We start from the raw sequence: 10,127 nt of genomic DNA, 5'->3' as shown, positions 1-10,127 counted from the left end.
CTTTTATAAATCTGCATCGGCTCAACCCCAATTATTTACAAAACAGAGCATATCACTGCATGCGGACATGCATAAGCTAACTATAGAATGATTAAACGGACTACACCAACATGGCTTATATGCCTCATTAAAAAGCAGAGAACATTGCCTTTACATAAAAACACAGGCACTGAGCAAGCATTTGTGTGCATGTTTCAGAGAAAGACGCAAGCGATAGTAAATAGCTTGACGATTTCCGCTCAAGCTCAGGCCATCTTCTGAGCGGCAACACTAGCGCGCGACCACACATCAGCCATAACGACGGTGACTGAGCGAATCGCGACAGCACGTAGACTTGGCGTTGACCTATTGAAACCCATGCGCCTGATGTTCACCTCTTCGTCGGGCTCAAAGATCGGCGGGCAGACTCCGATGGCGCTCGCCCTTCCAACTAGGGAGAGGATGCACCCTCGCGGTCCGGGCAGGCTGCCTCCTCCGGTTCCTTTGTGATTAACACGTTTGGTAGAATATGGTGCGCAAAAGCTCCGTCAATGAGTGTGCTTACCTGCTTTCGGCGTGCAAGGCGGCTGCATCACGGCGGGCGTTATAGACGTCTTTCTTCCACACGCCGCGCCATTGGGCTGGAGTTTTCACTGCCGGGCCCTCAGCGTTCAGCAAGGCAGTCACCTGCTGCCAGAGCTCCTCCTTGCTCACCGCCGTCAGCTGTTGACCCAGCACACATGACGCCTTCGCAAGGTATGGGTGCTCTTCAACAAATGACACGAGTATATCGCGCTGCCTCGCTGAAATATGAGGACCCAGCCGCCTATCCTTGTGCGATGACATCGTTTCGGATTCGGTGCGCAAACTGGCAAGTCCAAAAATTGGAGGACGCTTAAGCTTCGCCTTCAAGAGTGGAACGCGACAGCGTTCCCGTCGACCCGCCAAGGGGTGTAAGACAATGGGCTACAGGGCAGCCATCACTTACGAGGCGCCCCGCATCGGACGCGGTGAGCGTCGAGCCATATGGTCGAGCAACGCAGCGTTCGGCGCAGCAACGAAACGTGCGCCTGAGCAAGCGGAGCGAACCAAAGAACTCGGTATCCCGGAGGGGGAAATGATGCACGCCAGCCAAACGTCGTGATCGGCACGGGCAGAGAGATAGACAGATAGTGATCTAAAGAAAAGAAGCACGCTCGATTCTGCAGAGAGAGCAAGGCGAAGCGTTGTCAGGGGAGAGAGTCCGAGCCGCGACAGCTCCAATGCGCGCGTGGCGCGCCATCTGTCGGGGCAGCGCCGTACATGGAGAGGAGGGGGTCTTCTGTGTTTGCCGCAAGATGGCTCTGCGTGTGCGGAAAGCGCAGAAGAAATGCAGCGAAACGCACTTCGCTACTCGTTGTAATTGCGACTTCTGTAAGTTACATGTTCATAATTACCGATATACACCGCAGTATAACTTTCCACGGCTCGTTTCGAAGGCAACACCGCATTCACTAGAAGCGCGTTTGTACCTCTAGGAAGCATCGAACTCGTGGCTGAGTGGTAGCGTCTCCGTCTCACCCTCCGGAGACCCTGGTTCGATTCCCACCCAGCCCATCTTAGAAGTTGATTTTTATTTATGGAGTGCCTGCCGTGATTTATCGCTCACGGTCAACGCCGCGGACGCCGACACCGACGCCGACGACACCGGCTTTTCTGCGACCCGAGCTCCTTAATGCTATCGCGTTAAAACGTAAACAAAGCGAGGCAACTTGTTTGCATAACGTATGGCACGCCACCTAGCGACTAAATAAGAAAACAACACAAATAAAATTACAACTCCCAGTAGCCGTCTGCGCCGCAAGCTCACATTTATTACTGAAAATATATTTGCAAGTTTTCTATACAAACCAATGTTTTTTTATCAAACCAGCAACATCATTCCATTGCTATACCGTCCCCCAAGTACAAACAAAAATGATGACGTGATCTTCCGGCAGACCGCCGCTCGTTGATTGGTTCCCCTTACCCCGCCCCGTTCCACTTTTTCTCCGAGTGACGTAATCCAGATGTAACATCCGAAGCGAACCGCTACAGAATACGGCCCCAGGCTTGCACTATACTAATAAACCGAACATGATTAGGCCACTTGTCCTGCGGTATGAGCAATATTGTCGGGATTGTGACATTCCGCATGAAGTCCTCCAGATTGCCAAAAAACCATAACGGTTGCCCCCGTGGTAGTATTTCACACAGTTATGTGACTGGACGTTAACACATCTAAAGAGACACCCCACACGAACACATTATACAAGAATTCCGTGCTCTTCGGGACAAATCTTCAAATAATATGAAATATTACACGAATGGCTCTAAAACAAAAGAATACGTAGGTGTGGGGGCCGTAAGGGAAAATAGGGAAACAAGTATTCGATTGCCACAGCACGCCTCTGTTTTCACGGCCGAAGTCTACGCTATAAGGGTTGTTGTTAAAAAGATTATCGCTGATAAACACAAAAATGCAGTCGTATACACTGACTCTTTAAGCACACTGAAGGCTCTACATCTGAAATCTGACTGTGAATCGCTGATAGGAGACATCGTAGCGCTTAACAAATAGGGGAGGTCAATTCGTTTCTGCTGGGTTCCATGCCAAGTGGAGATGCCGGTTAACGAAGCAGCTGATAGATGTGCATCGATGGCAGCGCACAAAGATATAACAAACACAACACTTTCATGTAAAGATAGCATCCGTGTGATTAGAAAAGCCTTAAGGTCAAAATGGCAACACGAATGGGACCGTTGTGCCGACAACAAGCTGCATAACACTAAACCCATACTTGGTGAGAGGAAGTCATGTTATCAGGAACGTTTCTTCGAAGTAGTTTTATGCCGACTACGCATTGGGCACACACACCTAACGCACAATTATTTACTTACGAAAGAAGACACATCAACTTGCGAGAAATGCCAAGAACAACTAACATGTTATGCATATATTACTGAACTGTACACACATTGAAATACACAGACGAAACCTTTTGTACAACTTATATCAACTACACATACCTTGAGACCCTGCTTTAATTTTAGGCGATGATACGCTAATTCCACTATCTGACGTGCGTAAATTTGAAGACGACACTGGATTTTTACATAAAGTATACACTATTAACACAGCATTTTCCTTCCTCAACTGCATTTTAAAACACCTCTTGTTTGGGGCAGCTTAGCCTTAGCCGCTTTTGCGCCATTAAACCCCATTTAACTAACTAAAACATTGGCGAGAATTACTTTGTGGCATTTTAAGGATTTAGATCCTGTGCCTTTCAGTTTTTGCTAGAAGACACGTGCTTTGCATTAGTATAGTACTATAGCGTTTGCATTAGAAAATGCTGTGCAATACATTGCAAGAAAGCCGGGAAAGCGTGCAGTGTGCGGGGAGGTCCATCAAGGCAGACGAGGGAACGGATGAGAATGGAGAGAGAATCGAGCCAATCGGCACACACTGTGATGTCGATGCTAGGCTGAAAAAAATGGAAGCTTTAAAGGATAAGCTTGTCAAACAGGTCGAGGAGCTCGAAAATTACCTAAATATGTAGCGTGATGCACGCGTGATGCAAGAAGACTTCAAGCAGCCAAGGAAAAGCTGAACAGCTAGGGCCGCCATTGCGAACGAGAATGGTCGTGACAATGGGACAGTGCCCCGACGTCACAGGAGAGGGAGTGGCAGCAAAGTAAGTGGAATGCGTGCAGCGTGGTGAGGATGTAGCTGGAAAGGCGGCACCTACCTTGAAGCCGCCACGCGCAAAAAGCAGGAGCGCATGGATCAATGCCTCTTGTCAATTCCGAATCACGCGGAAAAGGGACAAAGGTAAGCAGGGACGTGAAGGAGAAAGTGAAATGGTGATTATTGCCGGTGACTCAAACCTGACTAGGTGCTCAGAAGCAATTCTGGAGAGAGTGAAAGGCGATAAAAGAGTGGTGGTGGGGCCATTTCCATGGCGGACACTGTGATCTGTAATGGAGCGAGCAAAAGCAAAGCTCGCGGAAAATGACACGTGCGCAACCTTGTCATAGTAGCCGTCTTGAACGTCCTGTACAGGAACGGGACAGGACTAGGCCAGCGCATGGCGAAGGGGGTTGACGAGTTGCGCGAGCTGTCCCCTCAGGTGCAGCTCGTGTTGTGCGTGGTGCCAGAGGTGCCTGTGCGCGACTGTCACGTACAAAGAGCCTTAGTGGCTGCCAATGAGCCGATATGGAAAATGAGCCGAGAGAAAGGTTTCAAGGTTGTCGAAGTAAACAGGGAAGTGAGAAGGTGGGGTGATCTTGAACGAGACGGGATCCACTTCAATTACTAGCTTGGACGAGAAGTGGGCTGGCGACTTACTGGTTGCGCTGTTGCTTTTTAGGGGGCCCACGGGCGCTCAGGAGGCCAGAATATGCAGTAATGAAGAAGATCCTCTAGGGGAACCTCAGAATCGTATCGCCGCCAATAATAGAAAAAGGAGCAAAACAAGAAAGAGCTCACCATGCAATAGGCTACATCAACATGCAGGGCGGCAGAAGAAAGGAATAGTGGGCAGAGATTCAGGAGCAGTTATATAGAGAACAAATATGCGGCTACAGAAACGCACATTAGGGACGCCAATGATTGAGAATTATGTTTGGGAAGGCTGCAACAGAACTAAGTCGGAAAGAAAGGGTGGGGAGTCACAATGTTCATCAGGGAGCCAAATGGAAAAGAGTAAATAAAAAAAATTTAATTATGGGCTTTTACGTGCCAAAACCACTTTCTGATTATGAAGAGTAAATTCAAGATGTCGAGAGCATCTTTGGTTATCAGGTACAATGAGTGGGAAACAACTTCGCTGGGCGTTACGTAATTGTGGGCCAGAAATAATTGCACAGAGGAGAATAAAGAGCTAGTGGAGTGCATATGTGCTGATGTTAAGGGTCTCGGGAATTATGCCGAAATTGTCCTAATAGGTGACGAATTCCCACATACAGGATCTAGATAGCTATACCGACCACGGCGGGAAGTCAATGCAAGACCTTTATGAGCAACATAACCTCGTTATGGTGAATACAGGGCCTAAGTGCGAAGGGCAGATCACGTGGGAAGTGGGAAACCGGCAATCGAGCATTGATTGGTGTCTGATGACAGAAGGAATTCATGATAAGTTGAGAGAAATGGTCATTGATGAAGTAGGGTATAGCAGCATAGAGAGTGACCATAAGCGCATTATTTTTAAAATGGGACATGAAGTTGGAAAAGAGAGCAAGGAGTGCAAAATGGCCAGTCCAAATTTGAACGCTGAACAAATAACAAATGTAGTCACTTGATTCGAGGAAGAACGTGACAAATAGGCAAGTAAAGAGTGGGAATATAACGGGCTTTTAATTGTAATAATGACAGAAATATGAAACGAGAAACAACATGTTTGTTGAGAAGGGAAAGCTGGTGGAACAGGGAGATACGAGAAGCGATCGCCGAACGACAGAAAGCATCCCGAGAGCACAGGCAGGCAAAGAAGGCGCAGTTGCCGCAGGATGAAGTGGCCAGTAAATGGTAAATATTTTTTTATTTAGTTGGTTATTCATTTATTCATTCATTTATTTATTTAAATACTTTGAGGACTCGAGGGCATTACAGAAGGGAGTAGGAGGCATGAAAAACAAATGTATAAAACACAGAGATGCGAGAATACAGCAAACAAGAACAGAAACAACAGTTCACTATGTTACTACGTTACTATGTTACAGCAAAATGCAGATTACTGAAAATAAACAAGTTCCTCAATAGCAGATATAAACAAGTCCGTGTCTATAATTGTGGCAATTGAGGTGGGCAGGCAGTTCAAATCGTTACTTGTTTTAGGAATGAATGAGTGAAAATATGAGTGAGATCGAGAAAACGGGACGCCGACTTGATGAAAGTGATTTCTACTGGATGAAATGTACTCTAGCTCGAATAGAAGGACATTTTTTAAGATGTCGATAATGATAAATTTGAGAGTGATAGCCGAGACACTTTCCTTCGTAAGGAAAGAAGGGGAAGGCTCAAAGAAGGTTTCATGGTGGACACAGTAGATAGAGGAGTGTAGTTGTGAAGGTTGAATCTTGTGCTGCGATTTTGTACCGATTCCAAAGTTTGAATGAGACACCCAAGGCCATGATTCCACAGCGAGCATGCATATTCCAGTTTAGGGCGTACGAGCAGTTTATAGAGTATAAGTTTTAATGAGAATGGTGCCATAGAGAAATTGCGCCTGAGATAACCTAGCATGCGATTGGAATTGTTGACAATGAAGTTAGTATGTGTATATCAGGACAGATTATTGGTTTTGTAAACACCTAGGTATTTATAGGATGTTGCGTATTCTAGTGAAAGACCTTCGATCTGGTAATGAAAGGCACCAGTGACATCGGAGGCGTTTTCCGGGAAATTCCCATTGCTTTGCAATTATTAGGGTTAAGATGCATCTTCCAGGTATTAAATCACTCTAATATATTGTTGATATATGGTGTGATATATTGAAGTTGCGCGGAGTCAGTGGTTGAAGAAATTATTCTATAAATTATGCACCTATCGGCACACAACCTAATACATGAGTTAAAAAGTCAGGCAAGTCATTAATGTAGATAAGGAAGAGTAATGGTCCCAGCACAGAACCCTGGGGTGCACAGGAGTGAACTAGTGAAGAAGTGTTAGAGTTATTAGCGTACATAAACTGTGTTCTGTTAAGAAGAAGGTTTTCGATCCACGCTAGAAGGTTGGGACAACTTTTATTTGTCCACGCTTCGGACAAAGCAGTTAATAGTTAACAAGATCAAATGCCTGGAGAAATCAAGGAATGTGCAGTCGATGTAGAATCCAGAGTCAATGTGCGAAAAAGTAGTCAGTGAAAGAGATGAGCAGTGATTCCCATGAAAAACATTTCTGAAAGACATGCAGATGTGGTGTAAACAAATAATTATTTTCGAGGAAGGTGACCCGATTGGAGTAGATTATGTCTTCAAAGAGTATGCACGCAAGGATAGTTAAGGGAATCGATCTATGACTAGTAGGACTACAATGCGCGTCACCAGACATAAATAACGGAACCACCTTGCCCACCTTCCAATCGTGTGGTAACACTGAGGAATGCAAAGATTGTGTAACTAGTTTAGACATAATTACAGATGAAAACACATCGGTGCTTTTTAAAAACTTCGAATTAATTCCGTTTACGCCTGAACCAGATGACAGTTTTAAATTTTTAATTAGGTTCTGCACACCAACTGAGTCAATCAGTAAAGTGCCCATTGGTAGAAAGCTCATGTTGTATAAATTACGCAGGCAAACATGCTGTGATCGCACAAAGATATTTGAAAACACCTCATTGAATGCCATCACAACATTTCTCCCTAGGAATAACGATGTCATTTTCATCAAAGTTACCATGTTGGATTTAGAGCCTCCAATAATGTTACAGAACTTTTTAGGATCCGTAACCAGTAAAGGCAATTTCTCGCGAAAAAAATATGTGTTTAGTATTTTTCAGTGCGAATTTATATATTGATTTAGCCACTTGATTAACAGCCCAGTGATCTTGCGCGCTGCTATGATTTGCCTAGCGAAACAGTCGGTCCTTTTTACTTAGTTGCTATTTTAAGTAATTGTTAAGCCAGGGGGAATCGCTGCCTGCCCTATATGATACGTAGGAGTATGTATTTATCTGACAGCGAAATGGCTTTTCCTTTAAACAGACACCAAGTCTCTTCAAAAGTGCGTGCAAAGAAATTAAATAAGCATTCATCTAAAAATGTTCGGAGCTCTCTATTTATGCAAACGAAATTTGCCTTGGATTTTCTGAGGTATTTTGGTGCTGCCATGGAGCGGTTTACGGTTCCTACATTCGAGAATAGAATAATACTGTCACGTGGTGGTGATGTTGAATAACACAGTAGCAATACTGTGAAAGACAAAACTAACTTTTATTGGGCGAACCTGTGCCCACAAAACAGGCTACACTTATAGCACAACGATAGCGGCGAACACGCTCTGCGATCGTCGAAAATCTGATTAGCGGGTCAAGCGCGTCGGCTTTTATAGATCAGTCGTGGAATGTTCCAGATTAACCGATGGGACCCGCGTGCCTTCCACAAAGTTCTACACTATTCGCGTCGCGCATACATGCAATCAGATTACACAAGTTGCGGTCAAAGACAGTGGAGGCAACCATCGATAACATTCCAGAAACTTCTTTTACATGCAGGCGCGTCCTGCGCTTCAAGATAACATTTGTTAGGCGGCCAAACGTGGTCGCCCGATAAAGATAAGTACACGTGTCAATACTGTGGTCACTGAGCCCTGGTAGAAAAGAGAGTCAGTGAATTATATCCGGAGAAGTAGTCAGAATTAAATCTAGAATATGGGAACTAGTTGGCGCAGTCTGTATTGATTGCGTTATGATTTGTGAGAGGTTAAAATCAGTGCACAGGTTTAAGGATGCTGTGGTTTAATATGACTGCTCTGAGGCAAACGAACGCTTGCGGACAAATTTATTTTAGGATAATTAATATCACCCAGAAAGAATATTGGTGAATTCGGGAATCTGATGACAATATTATTTAATACATCATGACGATAAGGGCAAAATGAGCAAGGGGCATTAGGAGGGCGGTAGCAGCTGCAGAAAACTGTCACGATGGTTAATACGTACGCATGCGCATACGATTTCTAAAGTGGAGGCAACAGGAATATGATAACTGTGAATGTAATCTGTAATAGCAATGAGAACACCTCCCCTAATCTGTAAGGACGATAATATTGGTAAATTTTAAAAGTATTTTCATAGTTGAAAATTTAATTGTTAGAAATTTTTGCGTTACGCCAAGTCTCACAAAGTATGTAAACATCAGCGTTACAAGCGTCAATGAGCAATCACAGGTCATCATCTTTGTTCACAAGGCTTCGAGTGCTTGAAAACAGAAAGCCAACAGTTCTAGCAGAATCACGAACACACACTGATTGCTAAGGTGAGGAGGAGTCGCTATCAGCGGAAGCTGGTTTCGCAGCCTCGGCATGCGCAGAAGCATCATTTTGATTTTCAAATTCGCATTCGCAGGTGCTGTCCATCGAGGGAACGTAGACATAGCTTTTTCTGCTGATGTACAGCTGGTTGTAGCAAAGTGAGAACTGCTGGCCGCTGGCCTTACCCAAAATCATTGTTTTTACGTGCTGCTTGAGTAGCCAGGCAGTACTCTTCACAGACAGTGACACCCGACGATTTTAGTTTTGATCTATCAGAAAAAATGGCCTCTTCAATTTTAAAGCTGGAAAACTTAGCTATCACCGGACGACATTTATGCGGAACAAATCTGCTCACTCTATGTCCTAGGGCGATGTCTTCGTCACCTAGCTGTATGTTTAATGGGGAAATAGCGTCGGGAAGTATTGTTTCAGATTCCGCCGATGATGCAGACTGTTTATTTATTTATTTATTTATTTATTTATTTATTTATTTATCATACCCTCAAGGTACGGTTGCACATTGCAGAGGGGAGGGGCAAAGTAAGTAAATACAGATGCAAATCACAAAATAAGGAAGGAAGGCAAACAAAATGGCAACAAACATCGTATACAAAATAATAATGGTAAATAGAAACTTGTGAGCGTGGCAAATATACATGGCGTAACAAAATAAAGAAAGGAAAGAACATACGATATAAAAATACAAGCCAAAATGTAAAACAATGACATAAAAGCAGTTATTTATGTCATTGTTGGCAACAATATAAATTATTGGCAACAATAATTTATAACATGAAGCTTTGAAGTGTGCTTTTAAAGTTATTGGTGTCAATAATGCTTGTAAGTAATGCGGGTAAGTTATTCCAATCTTTGCTCGTTTGGGGAAGAAATGAATATGAAAAGCCGACGGTGTTGCAGTGCGGAATGTTTACCTTTTGGCGGTGGTCTATGCGAGATGAAATGCATGGTGGGGGTTGGACAAAAATAGAACGTAAATATGTGTTATGGTAGTAGATTTTATGGAAAACACATATGCGAGATAGTTTTCTACGGGTTGATAACAGCGGGAGGTGAAGGAGAGCTTTCATGTTAGTGACACTCGCAGTTCTTTGGTAGTTGGTGAGAATGAAACGGGCTGATCGATTCTGTA

The sequence above is a fragment of the Dermacentor albipictus genome, chromosome 1 (assembly GCF_038994185.2).
Source record: "Dermacentor albipictus isolate Rhodes 1998 colony chromosome 1, USDA_Dalb.pri_finalv2, whole genome shotgun sequence".
In the NCBI taxonomy this organism is placed as follows: domain Eukaryota; kingdom Metazoa; phylum Arthropoda; class Arachnida; order Ixodida; family Ixodidae; genus Dermacentor; species Dermacentor albipictus.
Note: the sequence above shows the minus strand (reverse complement) of the source record.